Source organism: Anolis sagrei, chromosome 8 (assembly GCF_037176765.1).
Source record: "Anolis sagrei isolate rAnoSag1 chromosome 8, rAnoSag1.mat, whole genome shotgun sequence".
NCBI classification, from domain to species: domain Eukaryota; kingdom Metazoa; phylum Chordata; class Lepidosauria; order Squamata; family Dactyloidae; genus Anolis; species Anolis sagrei.
The window spans coordinates 13,025,335-13,051,731 of record NC_090028.1 but is presented as its reverse complement, the minus strand read 5'-3'; the positions used below and the strand labels follow the sequence as shown (position 1 = coordinate 13,051,731).

The 26,397-nt window shown below is 42.8% G+C and overlaps 1 protein-coding gene across 1 annotated transcript in view; it reads left to right on the top strand.

The window, feature by feature from the left end:
* The window catches only part of WWOX (WW domain containing oxidoreductase), a 1,061,193-nt gene that overhangs the window by 1,033,988 nt on the left and 808 nt on the right, over window positions 1-26,397 (top strand). The window lies entirely within an intron of this gene.

Sequence of the window (26,397 nt, the reverse complement as noted above, 5' to 3'; positions counted from 1 at the left end):
AAGAAACCATGCAAAGTTATTGATAATTGATTCCATTTCTCTATGAGTTAAAAACTAACTTTGCCCTCCTAGTGAGAAGGTAATAGGTTTTGTCTGTCACAAGATAATAATCCCATGAAACATTTCTGCACCCTCCATTAGAAGGATAGTACAGCTTCACTTGAACATAACCCCCATGTCAAATCGGCTTTATAAAAAGCCTCCTTACAAGGCTTCAAGGACTAGGAAGATCTTCTGGAGACATCAAGTTAAGTTTGAGAAACCTAAGAAGTCAAGCAAATACTGTCAATTAATGTGTTTATCCTGATATACCGAACCCAGGAGAAGTGTCTTTTAACATGAAAGCTGTTTTGCTTGCCATTAAAAAGTTTGCATCGCATTTGGTTTCCATAGATACTACAGTAGTGGCAGCTTCTCCCACAATTCAGTAAAGGATAAACATTGGGGATTCTTCTCCCTCCTCCTCTGGCTGTCTTGTTTGTAGGAACCCTTTCTTAAGAGAGAAATTTACAACTATTTATACTGAACTTGAGGAATCTTGTTCAAACTTGTGCCAGCTTCAGTGGACACCCAACTCCATACTCTTTTCCATCTGACTCCAAGGAAGCCCCGAGGATACTGGCCCAGTGCCTGGCTGCTGTGTCGACCTAAATGCGGAAGAACAAGTTGAGGATCAATCTGTTGGGGTTCAGCCTGAGTTTGAACCTGATTCTCTGTTTGTACCTCCTGATGCTAATGAAAATATATTTACTGATGCTAATGAAAATGTACTTCTTGATGTCAATGATCCCGAAATTAGTGGCAATGCTCCTGAAATTAGTGAGGAAGAAACTTCTGTAGATTTGGAAAATGAAAGTACTAGTGTTCATGAGAATGTTTTAGAGGGAAGCAATGACCTTTCACTCCCTTCTGCACCTGGGAACCTTAATGGGAATAGAAGGGGCCAGATCTGGCAAGACAGGAGTAAATCACTCAGCTTGCCGAAGGTCTTCCAGATTAAAAGAAATACAAACAACAGCTTCAAAGCAGGGAGGCGTATCACAAAACCAATTCCTCGGCTTTAAGTGCCTTCCGCCGGGCTGACTTTCTCAGTTCAGGCATCGTTTTAGATTGAGAAACCTTGGCAGTTCTCCCGGTTTCTCTGGCCATCGTCTTAAAAGATTTCTAGGACACCAAGTACGGTTAGTGGATTGCTAACAGGTTCCAGTATTTTACAGTGTGGCTTTGGGTTTTGATCTTGTTCATGGACATTCATGTTTGCTGATTTTGCTGTGGCTTTTGACTTTGCATTTTTCCTTTATTTTGTAACCATTTTTCTTCAATAAAAAAGGATTGTTTTTTCACAGTCAAGTGTGGTGGATAGTTATCTTAGGGCCTCGTTTCCTGCTCTGGATTGCAACACAATCCTGACAAAACAGAGGTCCTCCAGGTCAGTGGTTCGGCTGATCGGGGTATTGGGTGGCAACCTGTGCTGGACGGGGTTGCACTCCCCCTGAAGTCACAGGTTCGCAGTTTGGGGGTCCTCCTAGACTCAGCGCTGACGCTTGATGCGCAGGTGTCGGCGGTGGCCGGGAGGGCCTTCACGCAATTAAAACTTGTGCGCCAACTGCGACCTTACCTCGTGAAGTCTGACTTGACCAAAGTGGTCCATGCCTTAGTTACCTCTAGATTGGACTACTGTAATTCTCTCTACATGGGTTTACACTTGAAGACAGTCCGGAAATTACAACTTGTCCAACGTTCAGCAGCCAGACTAATAACTGGGGCAACTTACAGGGAGCGATCAACCCCCCTGTTTAAGGAACTCCACTGGCTGCCATTTATTTTCCAGTCCCAATTCAAGGTGCAGGTTATCACCTATAAAGCCCTAAACGGTTTGGGACCCGCCTACCTTCGTGACTGTATCTCTCTCCATGAACCATCTCAGACCCTCCGTTCTTCTGGGGAGGCCCTTCTTTCACCCCTGCCAGTCTCCCAGACTCGTCTGGTGAGTATAAGGGAGAGAGCTTTTTCCTCTGTGGCTCCCCGACTCTGGAACTCACTTCCTGGAGAGATTAGGAAAGCCCCTACCCTAGAAACCTTTAAAAAGAACCTCAAAACCTGGCTCTTCCGCTGCACATTTGATGAATAGAGTTACATCCTCATACTAGTGCTTAGTTTTAATGGTTTCTGTTATTGGAGTGCATTCCCCCCTATAGGAAAGCTTTGCTTCACAACCTCCACTAACACGAGCTCTCCTCCGCAAATAATCTGTCCTTGTTTATCTTGTGTTATCTCACCTGAGTTTTTAATCTGTTTCTACCCAGCTTTCTTTTATCCATTACATGTAGCTCGCCTATGTTATTGTGATAGTGATTATTGTAATTTTATATTGCTATGTTGTCTTTCTTTTATATAATTGCGTTATTATTGTTTATTTGCGTTTTTGGTTTTGTTTTATTTCATGTAATTGTTGTTTTGGGCTTGGATTCATGTAAGCCGCACCGAGTCCCCATCGCGGAAATGGAGCGGGGTACAAATAAAGTTTATTTATTATTTATTATTATATAGTTAATTTTGATCACCTCTGCCCTTGCAGGAATCAGGACAACCCAAAACACATATAGTCCATGGCCTCACCATTACTACACTGTTGCCTCGAAACTATGCAGCAATGAGAACGACTGGTCTGGCGAAACCCTCTTATAGTGCTGAGGCAACGGGGATGTTGGGAGGGGAGAGGCTGACTACCCATGAAAGATTGCTACTGCCACGTCAACTCTAGATTATTAAATATGGTTTTCTGTGAGTGAGCAGATGGCAACTACTGGACGGCATATGTTCTGTATCAGAAACTAGAGCTGATGTGGTCTATCCAATGCAGTTTTCTGAATCAGTACACCAAATAGCCAAACCGAATCTAAAGTTGACCAAAAACTGATTCGTAACCCTTTTGGTACTAATGTTGGAGAGTGGTCCCTGGTCATAGTGGTCCCTGGTCAAAGTGGTCCCTGGTCAAAATGGTCCCTAGTCAAGTGGTTCATGGTCAAATGATCCCTGGTCAAGTGGTCCCTGGTCAAAGTGCTCTCTAATCAAGTGGTCTCTGGTCAAAGTGGTCCCTACTCAATGTGGTCCCCCATCAATTTGGTCCCCGGTCAGATAGTCCCTGGTCAAAGTGGTCTCTGGTCAAGTGGTCCCTGGTCAAAACGGTCCATGGTCAAAGTGTTCCCTGGTCAAGTGGTCCCTAGTCAAGTGGTCCATGGTGAAGTGGTCCATGGTCAAAGTGCTCCTTGGTCAAAGTACTCCCTAATCAAGTGGTCCCTGGTCAAAGTGGTCCCTGGTCAAAGTGGTCCCTGCTCAATGTGGTCCCCCATCAATGTGGTCCCCGGTCAGATGGTCCCTGGTCAAAGTGGTCCCTGGTCAAGTGGTCCCTGGTCAAGTGGTCCCTGGTCAGTATGGTCCCTGGTCAAGTGGTCCCTGCTCAAAGTGGTCCCTGGTCAAAAAAAAAAGATTGGGAACCACTGATCTACACTGTAGAATTAATGCAGTTTGGTGGCACTTTCACTGCCATGGATCAATGTGAAGGAATCCTGGGAGTTGTAGTTTGAGGTGGTACCAACACTCTTTGGTCGAGAAGGCTAAAAGCCTGCAAAAATCCTGTTTAGTGATGAAGAAGGAAAGAGAACATACAACATGTTTTGAAAGAGAACTCCTCTGAGGTAGAGCCATCCTAGGAAGGAAGGAAGGAAGGAAGGAAGGAAGGAAGGAAGGAAGGAAAAAGGGAAGAAAGGAAGGAAGGAAGGAAGGAAGGAGGGAGGGAGGGAGGGAAGGAGGGAAGGAAGGAGGGAAGGAAGGAAGGAAGGAAGGAAGGAAGGAAGGAAGGAAGGAAGGAGGGAAAAAGGGAAGAAAGGAAGGAAGGAAGGAAGGAAGGAAGGAAGGAAGGAAGGAAGGAGGGAAGGAGGGAAGGAGGGAAGGAAGGAAGGAAGGAAGGAAGGAAGGAAGGAAGGAAGCAAGGAAGCAAGGAAGGAAGGAAGGAAGGAAGGAAGGAGGGAGGGAGGGAGGGAAGGGAGGAAGGAAGGAAGGAAGGAAGGAAGGAGACAAACAAACGCATGCCGAAGACCGAAGAACCAGTCTAGTAACAAATCTTTAATTTCTAATAAGCTTTAAAGGGTTTTAAGTAGAATTCTTTTCTTTTTTTTAAACAAACCAGTTCAAGTACATGCCTTTGGATTATAAAAGTACCTGAAATTGCCTAGAATATCAGCATGCATAGCTTGTCGATATTTACATATATTTACATGGGAGAAAAACAAAAAAAAGGAAGATCTACATTTATTTACAATCTACACAGGAGAAGAGAAAGGCATCATAATTGTATTTTTAAAAATACAGTGGTTTGAATAGTCAGCACATGCATATTGAGATATATTATTTGCACCGAAGAAGGCAAAGATTTGGGAGATAAAACCTTCTGAGCTCTATGCTAAGGTGTAGCATAATAGAAGTCCCTTTAGAAAAAAATGTTTTTGCTCGTTTCTAGCCTATTTGCATTGGGTGCTTTTTTGTAAAATGTTCACAAACACAATGGTAGCGTTATTTTGTGATGGAAGCAACACAATCATTTCCTAACTAACTATCAAGAAGCTGCTGGTGAATGAAATATCTATTTCTCATTATCCATTGACCAACGTACAAGGAGCTCTCCTTGCAAAGGCAGTGCCTAACCTATCATCATTAATTATAGACGTGGTATAAATGAGACTCTATAGTATGTACTAAATGAAATATTAACAAGACCAGTGTCTTTAGCCTGAGAAATGCACTAAACTGGAACTCACTTTACAGCAGACTACCTATGAAAGTCACACATACATAATACAGGCGCGCCTGGCCTTTGGAGCTCCAAGTCCAGGTAGCCGAGGCTGTTTGCTAGATCTGTATTATTGCAAAATACATTCCCTTAATTAGCTTTTTGGAAGACAGAATTAACGCTTAATTCCTCGCCGCGTCATCCCACGCGCTGGCTTTCCCAAGTGCATTCTTATTCTGACATTTATGTACACAAATGCGCAAAAGAAACTGGGGTGAAATCTTAATCCTGTAGAAATCACATGGCTTTGCTGGATTTAAGACTCTTCGTATTTTATTTTTGCAAAAAAACTTAAAAATGTATTGTCTTTTAAGCCTAAAGGCAACAAAATTTCCTGGGAAGTACTCCTGTGTCGCTCCCATCAATATGAATCAGGACTGACCCAAAATACTGCCTAGTACAGTGTTTCTCAACCTTCCTAAGGCCGCGACCCCTTAATACAGTTCCGCAGGTTGTGGTGACCCCCAACCATAAGATTATTTTTGTTGCTATTTCATCACTGTAATATAAATTGTAATGTAAATAATATCTGATATCCAGGATGTATTTTCATTCACTGAACCAAATTTGGCACAAATACCCAATATACCCAAATTTGAATACGGGTGGGGTTGGGGGAATTGACTTTGTCATCTGGTAGTTGTAGTTGCTGGGAATTATAGTCAACCTACAATCAAAGAGCACTTGTCTAAACATATCTCCCTCTAGGTTCCACCTCGTAGTTTAAGATCTACTGGGGAGGCTCTGCTCTCAGTCCCACTGGCCTCGCAAATGCGTCTGGTGGGGATGAGGGACAGGGCCTTCTCGGTCGTGACCCCCCCTTGTGGAATTCGCTCCCCAGCAAGATTAGATCACCGTCCTCCCTCCTTTCTTTTAGGAAAAAAACTAAAATCGTGGTTTTGGAACCAAGCTTTCGGCTAGTGGGCACAGTAGCACTTTAGACATTGAATCTGGACCATATGACTATTACGACAATTGGAAACGGCTATGTGATTATGTGATTATATAATTAATGTTACTGTTTTATTATATATTTATGATTTTATATTGTTATTTATTGATATTGTGACATCAAATTGTTGTCTGTGTTCGCCGCCCTGGGTCCCCCCCCCGGGGGGGGGGGTTGAGAAGGGCGGGGTAGAAATGTTGTAAATAAATAAATAAATAAATAAATTCTTGAACTTCACCAGTGATGGAATTGAAGGGGCCGATCTAATATCCCTAGGGAGGGTGTTCCATAGCCGAGAGGCCACCACTGAGAAGGCCCTGTCTCTCATCCCTGCCAGGCGTACTTGTGACGAAGGCGGGATCAAGAGCAGGGCCTCCCCGGATGATTTTAAAATCCTGGAGGGTACATAAGGGGAGTAAGTTGGGCCAGAACCGTTAAATTGCTGGAATTTACAGTTAAGATACAATCAGAGAGCATTCTGAACTCCACCAACAGTGGAATTGAGCCAAACTTGGCACACAGAACTCCCGTGACCAACAGAAAATACTGGAAGGGTTTGGCAGGCATTGACCTTGAGTTTTGGAGTTGTAGTTCACCTCCATCCAGACAACAACAATGATGGCTCTGGATCAAATTTGGCACAAATATCCTCAAATGTGAACACCGGTGGATTTGGGGGGAAATGGAGACCTTGACATTTGGGAGTTGTAGCTGCTGGGATGTATAGTTCACCAACAATCAAAGAATATTCTGAACCCCACTAATGAGAGAACTGAGCCAAACTTCCCACACAGAATCCCCATGCCTTGAAGGGACTCACTAATGCGAACCTCCCTCCAACCTCACATGCTCTCCTTCACCCGCATGTGCACACCATGCTGCCATATGTGAGCATGCCTGCTCTCCCCTCCCTGCTTGGAATCTCATAAACAGCCCTCCCCTTGATTAAGAGGCCAGCCAATCACAGCAGAGGAGGGGGTTTGGTGGGAGGATTTGCGGTTTGTTTCCAAGAAGGAAGAGCAGGACAGGCGGCGAGATCTTCAGCCTTCTCTGCCAAAGGGATTCTGAAGACCAACATTAATATATGTTTTCTGATGGTCTTTGGTGACCCCTCTAAAACTCCCTCGTGACCCCCCCCCCCGGGGCCCCGACCCCCCGTTGAGAAACACTGCCATAGTCGATAGAACCACGAACTCTTTCATTTATATATGTTTTCTGATGGTCTTTGGTGACCCCTCTAAAAACCCCTTGTGACCCCCCCCCGGGGTCCCGACCCCCAGGTTGAGAAACACTGCCCTAGTCGATAGAACCATGAACTCTTTCATTTATATATGTTTTCTCATGGTCTTTGGTGACCTCTCTAAAAACCCCTCGTGACTCCCCCCCCCCCGGGGTCCCGACCCCCAGGTTGAGAAACACTGCCCTAGTCGATAGTACCACGAACTCTTATTTGTGTTGATTTGTTTTGTACTCTTTCCTTTAAAAAATATATTGGAAAGTCCAGTCGCTTCTTAGTGACCATTTGGATTCTTTTTCCTCCTTCTCACTCACAGCTTTTTTCCTATCAATAATAATAATAATAATAATAATAATAATAATAATAATTCTTGCCTATTTCGAGGATACAATTCAAAATGAAGCCAGTTCATCTGCACAGTGAGATGCTGTCCTTTAAAACGTTATGCGTGAAGACATACTTATTTCACATCGAGAGTATTAAAAGGTTTGTAGAAATATATACAGTACCATTAAGTATACATACATGTATATAAATAATATATTTATATATTATTAAAGTTAATTACAGATCAATCCTCAAATGTGTCAGTCAAAGTGAGACGGTAGCAGAATATGTCAACAAACTCTGGTTCATTTCTCATTGGTGGAATCGTTTTTTTCAATGGCATAATCAGGAACCGGGGTAGATTTCTGTTTCTATCTGGATACAAGAAAATAAAACATCAATGATTCCACAAAGTGCCCTCACGTTAAATAGATTGTGTCAGTAGGCATGGACAATCCATGGTTCTAAAGTACATCCAAAAACTAGGTGCACTGGTGCTTTGCTTCTAAAGTGTTGCTAAAGTTCTGGTGGTGAAAATTTCAGAACTCTAACAAAACTTTCAAAATTTTGTTATAAATGGTAGTTCCTTTTTTCTTTTTTTAATATATAGTTTTTATGTGTATATCAACAAGCAGGGATAAAATAGGAAAGGAAAAGTTTACATGTAAAGTGGGAGAACATTCAAATGATAGGAAAGTCGGAAAGATAACGGGGGATGGGGGTAAAGTAGGTTTAAGTCCAACTATTTTATATAATCAAGCTAAAAAGTAAGCCGAAAAAGAGAGAGAAAGCGGGGGGGGGGGGGGGAAGAGTCCATTAACTTCTTCCATTCTGTGCTTTGGCTATTAGTAATTTCTTCGTGTCTTCCTGGATTTTGGAAAGTGTTTAATCTTAGAAGAATATAGAAAGTACATTAATCTTTCCCGTTCTAACTCCATTACATACACATCCAAAGATGTCCAGTCTGTCTTCCTTATTGGGTTTCCCGAATTCAATTTCAAAAAGAAGGTTAGTTTGTCCATATCTCTAATTTCTCTTAATTTACTTAACCAATCGTCCATGTATGGTATTTTATTTAATTTCCAAAATTTTGCATATGAAATTCTCGCCACCGTAAAAATATATGTAAATAAAATGTCATTGTTGAAATCTATATTTAGGTCCGAGTCTGTGAGGCCTAAGAGGCAATATTTGACTTTTCTTTCGAATTTAATTCCTAGTATTTTTGGAGATTCTTCATGTATCTGCTTCCAATATTTTTTGGCTTCTTTACAAGTCCACCACATGTGGAAAAAACTACCCTCCTGTTCCTGACATTTCCAGCAATGTTTACTTGTATTTTTATACATTAATGGTGTTGACCTATAAATCCCTAAACGACTCTGGCCCAGTTTACCTGTCCGAACGGATTCTCCCCTATGAACCATCAAGGTTGTTAAGATCTTTGGAGGGGCCCTGCTCTCGGTCCCACCACCCTCGCAAGTGCATCTGCTGGGGACGAGGGACAGGGTCTTCTCAGTGGTGGCCCCTCGGCTCTGGAACTCTCTCCCATTGGAGATCAGAACTGCCCCTTCTCTCCTGACTTTTAGAAAATATGTGAAAACCTGGCTCTGGAATTTAGCATTCGAGGAGTGAGTCAAGAACCTTTGATCACACGGACGGATGGGAATGAATTGTGACTTCTTTTTGGACAACTTGGCTTTATGTAATTATATGATTGCTTTTAATGTATTTTATGTATTAGTGTGCTATAGGATGTAATGTTTTTAAACTATTGTTTATGAATCTTGTTGTAAACCGGCCTGAGTCCCTCCCCGGAGGTCGAGAAGACCGGTATATAAAAGTTCTAAATAAATAATAATAAATAATTAATAAATAATAAATTAATCCCGACTTCTAGTCGGTAGTTCCTAATTGGTTTTCTCATAAAAATCGCCAATAACGAAATAATAATGAATTTTTCAAAGTTTTGTTAGAGTTCTGAAATTTTCACCACCAGAACTTTATCAACACTGTAGAAGCAAAACACCAGCACCCTCTAGTTTTATAAGTACCATTTAGAACTATGAATTGCCCATGCCCACTAGAAAGCTCTCAACAATTTTACATTTACTGAGCACCATTCTTCCTTTCATCTCCAGGTTACATATATGTCTCTGTCCTCCCAGCAACTCTATGAGGCACCCTATATACTCATGTAGAGGTTGACTTCATGCATAATGGAGACGAGTGCCACATTCCAGAATCGGACACAACTAGACTTAATCTCAGGGGAAACCTTTACTTTTAGATGCACCCTATGTGTACTCTGGTTTTAACCCCCCATCTGATCAGACTTTTTCCTGGAAAAGCAAATTTTGAATCGGTAAATATGTAAATAGACATGTAAAATAAATAAATAAATAAACATGTTAGTTGGAGAAAGAAAGAAAGAAAGAAAGAAAGAAAGAAAGAAAGAAAGAAAGAATCATAGAATCAAAGAGTTGGAAGAGACCTCATGGGCCATCCAGTCCAACCTCTTGCCAAGAAGCAGGAATATTGTATTCAAATCACCCCTGACAGATGGCCATCCAGCCCCTGTTTAAAAGCTTCCAAAGAAAGAAAGAAAAGGAAGAAAGAAAAGAAAGAAAGAACAGAAAGGAAAGGAAAGGAGGTAAACATCTACTCCATTGCCAAGAGCGTAGAATTTATTATTTTACAATTAAATCCTATGGAATCAAGAATGCCTTAGAATCATAGAATTGGAAGAGACCTTGTTGGCCATCCAGTCCAATTCCCTGCCAAGAAGCAGGAACATTGCATTCAAAGCACTCCCAACAGATGGCCATCCTGCCTCTCGTTCAAAGCCTTCAAAGAAGGAGCCTCCACCACACTCCGGGGTAGAGAGTTCTACTAGGGTTGTTTGTCAGTGTCAATTAATATTCAGGAAACCATCCAGAAATTGCTACTTTTTATGTGCTTACTATTTGTATTTATTCTACAACTAGTGGGGGTTAATTTCTGGATGTGGCTTGTCCTACTTCCGGGTAGTTCTAAGTTTTTTGGGCAGTATGGTCGTGTTCCAGAAGCATTCTCTCATGACGTTTTGCCTGCATTTATGGCAGGTATCCTCAGAGGTTGTGAGGTCTGCTGGAAACTGGGGTTTATGTATCTGTGGAATAATGTCCAGGGTGGGAGAAAGAACTTGTGTCTGTTGGAGGTAGGAGTGAATGTTTCAATTGGCCACCTTGATTAGCATTTAATGGCCTAGCAGTTTCAAGGTCTGGCTTCTTACTGCCTGGGGGAATCCTTTGTTGAGGGGTGATTAGCTGTCCCTGATTGTTTCTTGTCTGGGGTTCCCCTGTTTTTGAGTGTTATTCTTTATTTGCCATGCAAAAGGAGGCAGCTTCAGAAAGAAGCTTTGCCCTTTTTATTTAGCGAGGGGAGGGAGAAATCCCATGTAAGATGGCTGCTCATTCATTCAGGTACTCTGTGTCCAAGAAAGAGTCCCATGACATTAACAGAGTATTGATCCTGGCAGCAATTGATTGTGCAGATGCCACATGATAGGTTTTGCAAAAATAGTACACCTGCTCCAGGATTGAACCATCATCTTCTAGGACAAGGGCTGGACTTTAGCACAATTGGTAAATCACCAGCAATGATAAGATCTACCAACCAAAAGGTTGCCAGTTTGAAGCCCCAGGTCGGCGTAAGCACCCAACTTACTGTTTAGGACAACTCCAGACAAGAAACAATCATAGAATCAAAGAGTTGGAAGAGACCTCATGGGCCATCCAGTCCAACCCCCTGCCAAGAAACAGGAATATATCACCTCTCGACAAAGGATTCCCCTAGGCAGTAAGAAGCGAGAACTTGAAACTGCTAGACCATCAAATGCTAATCAAGGTGGGCAATTGAAACATTCACACTTATCTCCAAATGGAGCCCCCGATAGCACAGTGGGTTAAACCCCTGTGACGGCAGGACTGAAGACCAACAGGTCGCAGGTTCGAATCTGGGGAGAGCGTAGATGAGTTCCCTCTATCAGCTCCAGCTCCTCATGCGGGGACATGAGAGAAGCCTCCCACAAGGATGATAAAACATCAAAACATCCGGGCATCCCCTGGGCAACGTCCTTGCAGACGTCCTATTCTCTCACACCAGAAGCGACTTGCAGTCGGTCCTGATATGACAAAAAACAAAAAACAAAACCTTCCTCCAACAGACAAGAGTTCTTTCTCCCACCCTGGACATTTCACAGATATCTAAATCCCAGTTTCCTAGTTTCCAACAGTCCTCACAACCTCTAAGGATGCCTGCCATAAATGCAGGTGAAACGTCAGGAGAGAATGCTTCTAGAACAGCCTGGAAAACTGACAACAATCCAGTGATTCCGGCCATGAAAGCCTTCGAAAATACATTGTCCTACTGGGTTGTTGTAGGTTTTTCAGGCTGTACGGCCATGCTTCTAGAAGCATTCTCTCCTGATGTTTTGCCTGCATCTGTGGCAAGCATCCTCCTCACAACCTCTGAGGATGCGTGCCACAGATGCAGGCAAAATGTCAGGAGAAAATGCTTCTAGAATATGGTCATACAGCCCGAAAAACCTACAACAACCCAATGATTCTGGCCATGAAAGCCTTCAACAATACATTGCCCTACTTCCCTTTCGGTGGCCAATCTCGTTTGGAATCAGCTTCTCTTAAGACAGAGGGGTCTAAGGGTTAAGGCAAAGACCATAATGCGTTCTCAAAAATACATTTATTACAATGCATACCATTCCTTTTGTATAGTTAAAACCCCAAATGTACTTTTAATCAAATTGCATGCGCCGAATGTGGCTCGAATAAATCACTAAAGCAAGTTTTAATGCCTCGGCAGTGGCAAAGAAATCCTCTTTCTTTCCATTCCAGTCGAGAGAGTTTATCTCCCATAATATGTGGGAAGAATGCTGTGTGTATGTGTGTGTGTATGTGTGTGTGTCTACAAAAAAAAAGTTACAACCAGCAAAACACTTGGCATGTCCTCGATAGCTTTCACTCTTTGTCATCAACTATTGTTGACAGTTAACTGCAATGAAATGACAGGGAGGAAATAAGGAGGTTTGATGGAGATGATATCTGTATCTGCATTCCACACACAATATTGGCTTAAGTGGGATTGCGAGCATGAGACAAAGATAGCAGCGAGACCACGCATATGGCTTGAAAAATTAAAAACTCAGAAAACAGGCGCTTGATGAGGACAAGTTTGGTGGTTGGTAGAAAAAATAAAGAAGGAATTTATTCAGGTTAGAAATACATTTTGTTATATGTGCCGGCTGAACTGCTGACCTGAAGGTCGGCGGTTCAAATACACAAGACGGAGTGAGTTCCAGCTTCCCATGCAGAGTCATGAAAGAAGCCTCCAACAGGCAATGGGTTAAACTTCTGTGCTGGCTGAACTGGTGACCAGAATGTCGGTGGTTCAAATCCATGAGACAGGGTGAACTTCCACCTGTCAGCTCCAGCTTCCCATGCGGGGACATGAGAGACACCTCCAACAGGCAATGGGTTAAACTCCTGTGCCAGTTGAACTGCTGACCTGGAGGTCGGTGGTTTGAATCCACAAAACAGGGTGAGCTCCAGCTTTCCATGCAGGGACATGAAAAAACCATCCCACAGACAATGGGTTAAACTCCTGTGCTGGCTGAACTGCTGACCAAGAAGGTCGGCAGTTCAAATCCGCAAGACAGGGTTAGTTTCCACCTGTCAGCTCCAGCTTCCCATGTTGGGACATGAGAGAAGCCTTCCACAGGAAATAGGTTAAACTCCTGTGCCGGCTGAACTGCTGACCTGAAGGTCGGCGGTTCGAATCCACAAGACAGGGTGAGCTCCAGCTTCCCATGCAGGGACATTAAGGACATTAAGCTGGAGCTCACTCCATCTCGTGGATTCGAACTGCCGACCTTCAGGTCAGGAGTCCAGCCAACACAGGAATTCCTGTGTTGGCTGAACTACTGACTTGAAGGTCGGCAGTTCGGATCCACGAGACAAGGTGAACTTCCACCTGTCAGCTCCAGCTTCCCATGCGGGAACATGAATGAAGCCTCCCAAACCCCTGTGCTGGCTGAACTGCTGACCTGAAGGTTGGTGGTTCGAATCCACGAGACGGGGTGAGCTCTGGCTTCCTGTGCAGGGACATGAAAGAAACCTCCCACAGGCAATGGGTTAAACTCCTATGCTTGCTGGACTGCTGACCAGAAGGTAGGTGGTTCAAATCTGTGAGACAGGGTGAGCTTCCGTCTGTCAGCTCCAGCTTCCCATGCTGGGACATGAGAGAAGCCTCCCACAGGCAGTGGGTTAAACCCTGTGCCTGCTGAACTATGACCTGAAAGTCGGCAGTTTGAATCTGCGAGATCGGGTGAGCTCCTATCTGTCAGCTCCAGCTTCCTACCAGCTCTCATGCAGGGACATGAGAGAAGCCTCCCACAGGCGTCCCTTGGGCAACGTCTCTGCAGACAGCCAATTCTGTCATGCCAGAAGCGACTTGCAGTTTCTCAAGTCACTTCTGACACAGTAATAGTAATGATGGTGATGATGATGATGATCCATTCTACAATTTCCATAATTTATATATTTGAATTAATTTAAATAATAAATTATGAGGAATTTTTCCAAGTGTGAAAAATTGCCCTCAAATGTCAAAGCAGTAAAATAATAAAAAGGTATAATCCAAGGTAGATGGATTTTGGCAAGTGCTTAATTATAATAATAATAATAATAGTAATAATAATAATAATAATAATAATAAATTATATATTTGTATGTATCAATTTAAATAATAAATTATGAAGAATTTTTCCAAGTGTGAAAAATTGCCCTCAGATGTCAAACCAGTAAAATAAAAAAGGTATAACCCAAGGCTAGATGAATTTCAGCAAGTGCTTAATAATAATAATAATAATAATTTATATATTTGTATTAATTTAAATAATAAATTATGAGGAATTTTTCCAAGTGTGAAAAATTGTCCTCAAATGTCAAAGCAGTAAAATAATAAAAAGGTATAATCCAAGGCTAGATGGATTTCAGCAAGTGTTTTATAATAATAATAATAATAATAATAATAATAATTATTTATATATTTGTAATTAATTTAAATAATAAATTATCTCTATATTTGAATTAATTTAAAACTACTTTGTGAAATATTGAAAAACAATGGAGGGAGGTACACACCCAGATATTACCGAAGGGCCTATGAGATATGTACAAAACTTTGAAAAACTTTTCTTAAAATCCCAACAATCTAGGATATTGTCTGTTCGATATAAATAATGCCTGGGAAAATGATAAGGGACATCATGTATTTTATATTTCGAAATAAATTCTCGGTGCTCCATTTCTACCCCAAATGCTATGCGATAACTTATTTCCTCCAAGGTGGTTCACTCACCACGTTTCTCCATTTGTCTCTCCTTGGAAAGGTGTTTGCTTTGGTTACCCAACCACAAAATAGGATGATTTTAGAAGGAGTACTTGAAGTCATCCTTCATAGAAATGGTCTGCTTCGAAGGCAGATTTCTATCCCCATGACTATGCATTGAATTTTCCATACATTCTTCATAATACATATAATATAATACATATTTAGGAGGATGTAGTAATAGTAAAGAGTAATGACAGATGCCCGTAACAAGAACGGTCTGACTTGGGAGTGGGGATATTTCTGCTGGAAATTCAGCCTAAAAATATCACAGCGGGTGCATCTTCACTGCGGAATGAATACAGTTTGACGCCACTTTTAATACAGTTTGACACCACTTTAACTGCCATGGGGAGTTGCTGCTTTGCAAAGTTGATAGCTCTCTCTGCTAAAGAGCGCTGTTTCCCCACCAAAACTACATCTCCATTTTTTGTGTCATGATTTGAGAGTCTGCAAGTTGCTTCTGGTGTGAGAGAATTGGCCGCCTGCAAGGACATTGCCCAGGAGACTCCTGTAGGAGGCTTCTCTCATATCCCTGCGTGGGAAGCTAGAGCTGACAGATGGGAGCTCACCCCACTCCCCGGATTCGAATCCCCAACCTCTTGGTCAGGAGCAACTTAAGAAACTGCAAATTACTTCTGTTGTAAGAGGATTGGCCGCCTGCAAGGACGTTGTCCAGGAAATGCCTGTGGGAGGCTTCTCTTACATCCCTGCATGGGAAGCTGGAACTGACAGACAGGAGCTCACCTCACTCCCCGGATTCGAATCTCCAACCTTTCGGTCAGGAGCAACTTGAGGAACTGCAAGTCACTTCTAGTGTGAGAGAATTGGCCATTTGCAAGGACATTGCCCAGGGGACGTCCAGATGTGCTACCACCCTGTCATGTCCCCATATGGGAAGCTGGAGCTGACAAACAGGAGCTGACCCTACTCCCCGGATTGGAACCTCTGACCTCTCGGATAGGAGCTATTTGAGAAACTGCAAGTTACTTCTGGTGTGAGAGAATTGGCCATCTGCAAGGACATTGCTCAGGGGACGTCCAGATGTTTACCATCCAGTGGGCGGCTTCTGTCATATCCCCATATGGGAAGTTGGAGCTGACAGATGAGAGCGCACCCTGCTCCCTGGATTTGAACCCCCGACCTCTCAGTCAGGAGCTACTTGAGAAACTACAAGTCGTTTCTGGTGTGAGAGAATTGGTCATCTGCAAGGACGCTGCCCAGAGGACGTCCAGATGTTTTACCATCCAGTGGGAGGCTTCTCTCATGTCCCCGCGTGGGAAGCTGGAGCTGACAGACAGAAGCTCACCCCACTCCCCAGGTTTGAACCATCGATCTTTCAGTCAGCAGTCCTGCTGGCAGAAGGGTTTAACCCATTGCACCATCTATGATTCCATGACATTAATTTTACAGTGTAGACATCCAGAGATTTAAGCTATAATCAGACGCTAGATTGCCACTTCAGTATTATGCTAATAATATAATATATTGTGTGTGTGTGTGTGTGTGTGTGTGTATGTGTATGTGTATTTTATATACTCGAGTATAAGCCTAGTTTTTCAGCCTCCTTTTTTAGGCTGAAAAAGCTCCCCTCGGCTTATACTCGAGTCAAGGTTATTTATTATTTTACTCTGTTATTAGTTTTATTTCATATATTATTTTACTCTATTAGTATTATTTCATATATTATTTTACTGTATTATGATTACATTTACAGTATTTTGCCCCATTATTATTATTATTATTATTATTAGTGCATTTAATACTCTATTTATTATTGTTATTGCATTTATTATTTTACTCTATTATTACTGTTATTGCATTTCCATTATTTTACACTATTATTGTTGTTGTTGTTGTTATTATTACATTTATTATTTTTCTCTCTTTATTATTGTTGGAAGGATACGCAAGTACATTTACACTGAAGAAGGTTAGAATAATGATTTAATCAGAGGGTTGTTGTAGGTTTTTCCGGGCTATATGGCCATGTTCTGGAGGCAATTTTTCTCCTGACGTTTCGCCTACATCTATGGCAAGCATCCTCAGAGGTAGTGAGGATTTAATCAGAGTTGGGCAGTCTTATCTCAAACGACACTTTAATTAAGGGCCGCTCTTGGGGAAAAATAGACCATGACATATGTGAGTTGTAGTTACTGGGATGTATAGTTCACCTAAAATCAAAGAGCATTCTGAACTCCACCAATGATGGAATTGAACCAAATATGGCACACAGAACTCCCACGACGAACAGAAAATATATATCAGTGATTGGTTGGGGACGACGACGCCAAAATACCGTTTGCTTACCATTGAAAATTACCTAGCATAATATAAATCTATTCAATCCTAGTCTAATTTTGAGACTAATGATCACAACGTTCTTAAACTTTAACGTAAAAGATCATTAGTGAAATGCATCTTTTATTATAACGCTACCCAGCTCCACTGGAAACAACATTTGGGGCATGGTTAAAGAGTCCCCTGCCCGTCTCCAAAATCCTTTGTCCTATGCATTCATCATTCCAGCAGCCTGCTTTTGTGCGATGTGAATGCAGCTTGACCTCCGCTCGAATCATTAGCACCCGATGCACCTAACCATCTTTTGACAGCCTGAAAAGAGTCAAAACAAAAGTTGTTTAGATTGCCTAAATCTCCAATGCGCTCCCTCTTTATTTTTCCCTCTCGCTGTACCACAATAGATTGCGGGCCATTTGTGACAAGTGACACACTCATTGTTCAAGAGGTTTTTTAATGAAGCTGTTTAACATGGAGTGCGCAGTGTACTGATGTGGCATAAAGCGCCGGGAACTGAAAGCCATGTGGTGGTGATTAAAGTGTGCTTTTTAAAAATCAGTTTAGAGGACGTTTCATCTTGTATCAGCCGTGTGGAATTGGTTACCAATTAGTTTCCTGACATCTTGTTTTGTCTTATGCTGATGATATGTGAACTGGAAAAAATGGGGAAAAACAACTATCTGTTCCGTCCTTCCGTCTCTCACTCCCTTGCTCTCTTTTCTCATATATATCTCCTGTTCTAAGAAATGTATATCGCATTCTAGTTTTTCTGTCTCCCTTTAAAACGTGAATCAAAGAAGTGGCATATATATATATATATATTAGGCCTGGGTAACAACGCAAAAATTTGTTTCTAAAATCGATTTGTATTTGGGGGGTTTTTTTTGTTTCGATATTTAAAATAATTACAAAATTTTCCCTTTAAAAAGTTTGGTATTTACGAAATTTCGTTAATATTTACAAAACATTTTGTAAAGATGGCGCCCTTTTTTTCAATATTTTTTCAATATTTTTTCAATATTTTTTCAATATTTTTTCAATATTTTTTCAATATTTTTTCAATATTTTTTCAATATTTTTTTAATTTAATTATTAATTTAGTAGAATAGGGAGGAGAAATTATTATTAAGGAGGGAAGGCAGGCACTCACTCTGGTGGGCCCTCAAGTGCTGCCGCCGAGTCGGGCCCGGCTCCTCCGAAGCAATGCGAAATTGGGAGAAGGGCTCCCCAAAGGCCATCTAGCCCAGCCCTCTGCTAAGGAATTGGGAGAACGAAGCACAGCCCTCCACTAAGGAATTGGGAGAATGAAGCACACCCACCGCAAAGGTGAGGAAGGAGGGACGGGCCGCCTTCCCGCTGAGGGTCGCTCGCCCTCTCGCTCGCCCTCTCACTCGCTTGCTCAGCCGGCGCCTTCCCCGCTCTCTCCTCCTCCTCTTCCTCTTTCAGGCTCTGCCTCTGACTGGCTAAGGAGAGGAGAGAGAGGAGAGCTCCCAGCAAGCATCTAGCCAAGCCATCTTACGTATTTCCGAAATGGACAGAAATACAAAATGTTTTGGCGCATGCCGTTTCGATATTTAAAAACACTTCTGGGTTTAAAAATAAGTTTTGTAATCGTTTTGTAATTGCTAAAATTAACGAATATTTAACGAATTACAAAATTAACGAACGAAACCGCCCAGGCCTAATATATATATATATATATATATATATATATATATATATTGCAAGTGAATAGGAAACATTTGCAAACCCTCTCACCAAGATGAAAAGAGGCACAAATGTGATAAATAACATCACTATGTGCTCATATTGCCAAAAGTTATTAATAAGAAGAACTTTGAAGCTGCAGTAGTGCTTTTGCCTAAGCAAAGTTCCTGGACAAAACATTAACATTAACAACCTACTGGCTGCGTGCCAACAGGTTGAGGGTGAATCCAGCAAAGACGGAGATCCTATGGCTGGGTCAACCAGGCAGTGGGGATATCCAGCTGCCTACCCTGGATGGTGAGGCGCTACTCCCATCATCATTTGTAAAGAGTCTGGGAGTCTGGAGGCCCAGGTCTCCGCCATTAGCAGGACTGCTTTTTTTCATCTGCGGCAGGCTAGACGGCTGGCCCCCTACCTGTCCAGGGATGACCTAGCTACGGCGATCCAGGCTATGGTCATCTCAAGACTGGACTACTGTAACGCCCTCTACATTGGCCTTCCTCTGTCGGTGATCCGGAAGCTCAAGCTTGTACAAAACGCAGCTGCTCGGCTTCTTGCGGGAATTCCAATGAGATGCCACATAACACCAATCTTACTACAGCTGCATTGGTTACCAATTGAGCACTGGATCTCTTTCAAAGTGATGGTACTCACTTGCATGGTCTGGGGCCGATGTACCTGAGGGACCGCCTCACCCCCTACCAACCCCAGAGATCCCTCCGTTCTGAGGACCAAAATCTATTGGAAATTCCCAGTGTCTAGACCTTGCATCTAACAGCAACCAGACGCAGAGCCTTCACAGCAGTGGCACCATCACTCTGGAATACTCTGCCACCTGAAGTCCGTGCCTTGCGGGATTTATCAGCTTTCCGCAGGGCATGTAAGACATATCTATTTCGATGGGCCTTTGATCTCTGATTGTTTTTAAATTGTTTTAAATTGTTTTAAATTGTGTTCGATTTTAGCCTGTTCTTGTAAGCCGCTCCGAGCCCCAGGGGAGTGGCGGCATAGAAGTTCAAATAATAAATAAATAAATAACAACCTTAGATATGCAGATGATATCACTTTGATGGCTGAAAGCGAGGAGGAGCTGAGGAGCCTTCTAGCCATGGTGAAAGAAAAAAAGTGCAAACGCTGGGTTGCAATTAAACATCCAAAAAACCAAGATGATGGCAACCAGACTGATAGATCCAGGGAAGTCATGCAACCCCTCTATGGTTAGACCACACCTGGAATATTGTGTCCAATTCTGGGTACCCCAATTCAAGAGAGATATTGGCAAGCTGGAACGTGTCCAGAGGAGGGAGACTAAAATCAGGGGTCCTTGAACTTTTTGAAGAGAGGGCCAGGTCACAGTCCCCAAACAGTTGGAGAGCCGGATTGTAATTTGAAAAAAAAAATGAACGAATACCTATGCACACTGCACAGATCTTATTTGTAGTGCAAAAAACACTTTAAAACAATATAATAATTAAAATGAAGAACAATTTTAACAGATATAAACTTTGGCTACATCCCGTTTAGATTACTGCAACGCTCTCTATGTGGGGCTGCCTCTGAAGACTGCCCGGAAGCTGCAGCTAGTCCTACGCTCGGCAGCCAGATTTCTAACGGGGGCTGGGTATAGGGAGCATACAACCCCTCTGTTACGCCAGCTCCACTGGCTGCCGATTAGCTTCCGAGCACAATTCAAAGTGCTGGTTTTGACCTACAAAGCCCTAAACGACTCTGGCTCTGTTTACCTGTCCGAACGGATTCTCCCCTATGAACCATCAAAGTCTTTAAGATATTCCGGGGGGGGGGGGGCTGCTCTCGATCGATCCCACCACTGTCACAATCGCAGTTCGTGGGGACGAGAGACAGGGCCTTCTCGATGGTGGCTCCCTGGCTTTGGGAGATTAGAACGGCTCCCTTCCTCCTGACGTTCAGGAACTTAACAAAGATTTGGCTATGGAATGCGGCCTTTGACAACTGAGTCCACATGGAAGGAGAATGATTAACTGTGTATTATGACCATGAATGTTCTTGACGACTTGGCTGTGTAATTGCGATGATGATGATGTTGTATTGTAATATGTTTTAACGTGTAATGATAATGCATTGTGTGGTTTGTATTTTGTATATGAACACATGTTGTGAACTGGATCTGAGTCCCTCCTGGAGGTGAAAAGATCGGTATAGAAAACTTTTAAGTAAATAAATATTAGTATTTCAATGGGAAGTGTGGCCTGCTTTTAGCTGATGAGATAGAATTGTTGTTGTTGTTGTTGTTGTGTGCTTTCAAGTCGTTTCAGACTTAGGTTGATCCTGAGCGAGGGCCGGGTAAATGACCTTGGAGGGCTGCATCCGGCCCGCGGGCCTTAGTTTGAGGACCCCTGATCTATTTAGTTCAGAAGAAACATTGTACAATGAAGGGCAAACAGTGCTGGAATTCAGGAGAGTGCAACGCCTAGGCAAAGATGAAAAACTAGAGGTTTGGTTTGGTTTCATTGCATAGATCGTATTAACTTTATTTCATTTTTAAGGAAAAATTCCTATACACGTCTATGAAAATGACAAGCATTCTATATTTTTGTTTGGATTGATTGATTATGTAAGAGAATTGGTATACTCATGCTGTGAATTTCATGACACTTGCTGAAAAACTAAACTAAAATAGAGAGACCGTCATTCTCTATTCTAATACATTGGCTTACTGAGCGAATTCCTATCTTGATGTTAAGTATTATAAGATGCTTTCATAAACCAGGGATTCACTGGTGTATAAGTTGATATGAACATACAAACTTTTAAAATGGATTGCTTAACTTGAAGTTGGCTATTCATCGTTTGCTAAACAGACATGTCTAACTAATGCATGGACCAAAATGTTGATCGTTGACTTATGGCAGAATTCCTGGTTGGATGGGTTAACCTGGGATCCCTACATCTATATCAATAAAAATGTAATGTTCGTTTGTGGGATTAACATAACTCTAAAACCACTGGACGAATTGACACCAAATTTGGACAGCATATACCTAACAACCCAATGTATGTCCTTCACTCAAAAAAATTGATTTGTAGTTGCTGGGATGTATAGTTCACCTACAATCAAAGAACATTCTGAACCCCCACCAACGATGGAATTGGACCAAACTTGGCACACAGTTCTCCCATGACCAACAGAAAATACTGGAAGGATTTGGTGGGCAGTGTCCTTTGGTTTTGGGGTTGTAGTTCACCTACATCCAGAGATCACTGTGGACTCAAAAAATGATGGATCTGGACCAAACTCTACAAGAATACTCAATATGCCCAAATGTGAACACTGGTGGAGTTTGGGGAAAATAGAATCTTGACATTTGGGAGTTGTAGTTGCTGGGATTTATACTTCACCTACAATCACAAAGCATTCTGAACCCCGCCAATGATAGAATTGGGCCAAACCTCCCACACAGAACCCCCGTGTGGGCCACAGCATCTGCCCTGAGACCCCTGTGGGGTGAATACTGTGTGTGTGTGCGCGCGCGCGTGTGCATGTGTGCATGTGTGTGTGTGTATATCTATATATATCTATATCTATATCTATATCTATATCTATCTATCTATCTATCTATCTATCTATATATATAATCTTGGGGCTTTGTGACAAACTTTTGCTTCAGAAAGAGCTCCGCAGCTGAAAAGGTTTGAGAACCCCCATTTTCAATCATTAATTTCAATCATTAATTTCATATATTTTAAATACTGTTTCCACAGATGATGGCAAAAAACGCCCCATTTAAAGAACTTCTTTTAATCAGCCCTACAAATGTTAATGTTATTGAAAAATGTGAATTTTCTCCAAATTATTTCTGACTAGCCATCCCCTGCAACACATTGCTGTGGGCATCTGTGTATATGTGTTTTGTGTGTATATATGTGTGTTTGCATGTTTATATCTGGTTTTGCACATGCATTGTAATGTAATTTTTTTTCTTTTTAAGGTTTTTTTCTGCTGTGCTTTTCAGTGTTTTATGAGTGATGGACACTTGTTGGCCTGATGTGTGTATTGTGTCGAAATTTGGTGTCAATTTGTCCAGTGGTTTTTGAGCTATGTTAATCCCGCAAACAAACATTACATTTTTATTTATATAGATTACCAGTATCACTTTAATGATCCATCACCTGACCTGGTGTAAGATATTATAAATATTTCAGAGGAAGTTGTAATTTAGGGTTGCCACCAGGGGCGGCTCATCCATTACGGGAAGTAAGCGATCGCAGAACACTTTTTTTTTTGCCAGGGGCGCAGAGGTGCCTCTGTAAATGCCCCTCGACCACCATTTGAGGAGCGCCCCCTCAGCTCACAACAGCCCTAGCAGTCTGGGGGGAGCCTCGGCTTTCTTGCCTCGCTGCCAGGCAATCCTCTTCCCAAAGGGGCCGGGCCCTTGAGCCTCGCCTAGCCCCTCTCGTTCCTGCTCCACCCGGCCACCAGGTGCGCGAGCAGAGCCAGCGCTCAATCATTCTCCGCGTTAGATCCCTTCCCCCGGCGCTCCACTCGCCTCCTTTCCTCTCCCCAATCTGCGGGTGGACCAAGGGGAGGAACCGCCGCACCTGGCCCGCTTCGGGTCCGGAGGCGTGTCTGAAGACCCCAGCGTGCGCACCAAAAGTCGCCTCTTCTCCTGACTTTCTCTTCAACCATTGGGACCAAGAGAGAGAGAGAGAGAGAGAAAGAGAGCTCCTCCAGCTGGAGGTATCTCCCACCTCCGCTCCCTCCTTTGTTTTTGTGCCTACCTTCAGGAAAGGTGGGCATCTCCACCTCTCTCTCTCTCTCTCTCTCTCTCGGTCCCAATGGCTGAGGAGAAAGTCTTCAGGCACGCCTCCGGACCCAAAGCAGGCTAGGCAAGGGAGCAAATGCGGCAAGTGTAGTTACTGGGATGTATAGTTCACCTACAATCAAAGAGCATTCTGAACTCCACCACACGGTTCTCCCATGACCAAGAGAAAATACTGGAAGTGTTTGGTGGGCAGTGTCCTTTGGTTTTGGGGTTGTAGTTCACCTACATCCAGAGATCACTGTGGACTCAAACAATGATGGATCTCTTTCTCTCTCTCTCTCGGTCCCAATGGCTGAGGAGAAAGTCAGGAGAAGAGGTGACTTTTGGTGCACACGCCAGGGTCTTCAGGCACGCCTCCGGACCCAAAGCAGGCAAGGGAGCAAATGCGGCAAGTGTAGTTACTGGGATGTATAGTTCACCTACAATCAAAGAGCATTCTGAACTCCACCAATGATGGAATTGAACCAAATATGGCACACAGAACTCCCACGACAAACAGAAAATATATATCAATGATCGGTTGGGGGGGGGGGCGCCAAAATACTGTTTGCTTACTGTTGAAAATTACCTAGGGCCGCCTCTGGTTGCCACCATGACATGAGCTGTCTGCAGAGAGTTCTGTTGTATCCTGGCTTAACTTTCACTATCTCTTTGTTTGAATTCCTATAAGACTACACATTGCGACCATAGGAACAAATGAATATAAATTATCATAAAGTGCTGGATAAACTGTATTGGTTTTCAAATTAGTCCTGAATGAATATTGTCTTCCCAAATGAGCAAACCTATTACTTTTAATTACAGCTTCGAAGCAAAATGGTACCATCCTTATTTCACAGTCAGGGAACCATGTACCCCATAGTAATAGATATCCTCATGCTGACTTGAAATAATCTAAACTTTGCAACAAGTGCTGAATTCTGCAGCTTGTAAAAATATATATATATACATAGATCAAATGACTTACACGAAGGTCTTGCTATTAGTTTGTGTAATTGCCCCCAAGAGCGCAGTGGGTTAAACTTTTCAGCCGGCAGGACTGCTGACCAACAGGTCAGCGGTTTGAATTTGGGAGAGTTGTTCTCTACTTTTGGTTTAAAACCCTCCTACTAGATACATCCTCTATCCATGTCCAGCATAGATTTTTAAAGTTTTAACTATTACATCTGGCCCAGCCATAGGTTTTTAAATTCTTATGTGTTGTTGTCTACATGACTGTATTGTTTATTTCTGTTTATTGCTTGTTGTTTTTATTATTGCTTGTTGTTTTTGATGTGTTGTTGGGCTTGGCCTCATGTAAGCTGCTCCCTTGGAGAGATGGTGGCGGGGTATAAAAAAAGTATTATTATTATTATTATTATTATTATTATTATTATTACTATTATTATTGGGAGAGGGAGTTGAACTCCCTCTGTCAGCTTCAGCTCCCCATGTGGAGACATGAAAAAAACCTATTGCAATTATGGTAAAACATCAAACATTTGGGGGTCCCCATGGCAACATCTTTGTAGACGGCCAATTCTCTCACACCAGAAGCGACTTGCAGTTTCTCAAGTTGCTCCTGACATGGAAAAAAAACAGGAAGGAAAGAAAGGAAGGAAGGAAGGAAGGAAGGAAGGAAGGAAGACAACTGGGGATAGATTTCTCGAGTTTGGGATTATCATGAGGTGAAATATCAGGGTTGGAGTTTTCCTGGGGGATTGGATTTTATATATATATATATATATATATATATATATATATATATATATATATTTCTGAGCACCCCAGGTTTCAGCGGTGACCAGGGGAGCATTCGCACAATTAAAATGTGTGCGCCAGCTGCGCCTGTACCTTGGGAAGTCTGACTTGGCCACAGTAGTCCACGCTCTGGTTACAACCCGCATAGGCTACTGCAACGCTCTCTACGTGGGGTTGCCTTTGAAGACTGCTCAGAAGCTTCAAATGGTCCAGCGTTCGGCAGCCAGGTTGCTAAAAGGAGCGGCACTCAGGGAGCATACTACTCCTCTGTTGCGCCAGCTCCACTGGCTACCAATTTGCTACTGGGCACAATTCAAAGTGCTGGCTTTAGCCTATAAAGCCCTAAACGGTTCTGGCCCTACTTACCTCTCCAAACGCATCTCCTCCTATGAACCGGCTAGGACACTAAGATCATCTGGGGAGGCCCTGCTCTCTGTCCCAACTGCATCACAGGCACGCTTGGCGGGGATGAGAGACAGGACCTTCTCAGTGGTGGTCCCTCGGCTGTGGAACGCCCTGCCTGCAGATATCAGATTGGCCCCCTCTCTCTGCTGGCGTTTCGGAGGAAAGTGAAGACCTGGCTGTTCGAACAAGCATTCGATTAAACAGTGTAATTGAACATAAGGTAAAGGTAAAGGTAGTCCCCTGACATTAAGTCCAGTCATGTCTGACACTGGGGTGTGGTGCTCATCTCCATTTCTAAGCCGAAGAGCCAGCGTTGTCCGTAGACACCTCCAAGGTCATGTGGCCGGCATGACTGCATGGAGCGCCGTTACCTTCCCGCCGGAGCGGTACCTATTGATCTACTCACATTTGCATGTTTTCGAACTGCTAGGTTGGCAGAAGCTAGGGCTGACAGCGGAAGCTCACGCCGCTCCCCGGAATCGAACCTGCGACCTTTCGATCAACAAGCTCAGCAGCTCAGTGCTTTAACCCAGTGCGCCACATAGGAATACAAAATAATGGATGATGAGACTGGATTCTGATTTTACTGTTGAGGCGCTAATGATTGTTATACTGATGTTAACGATTTATGTGA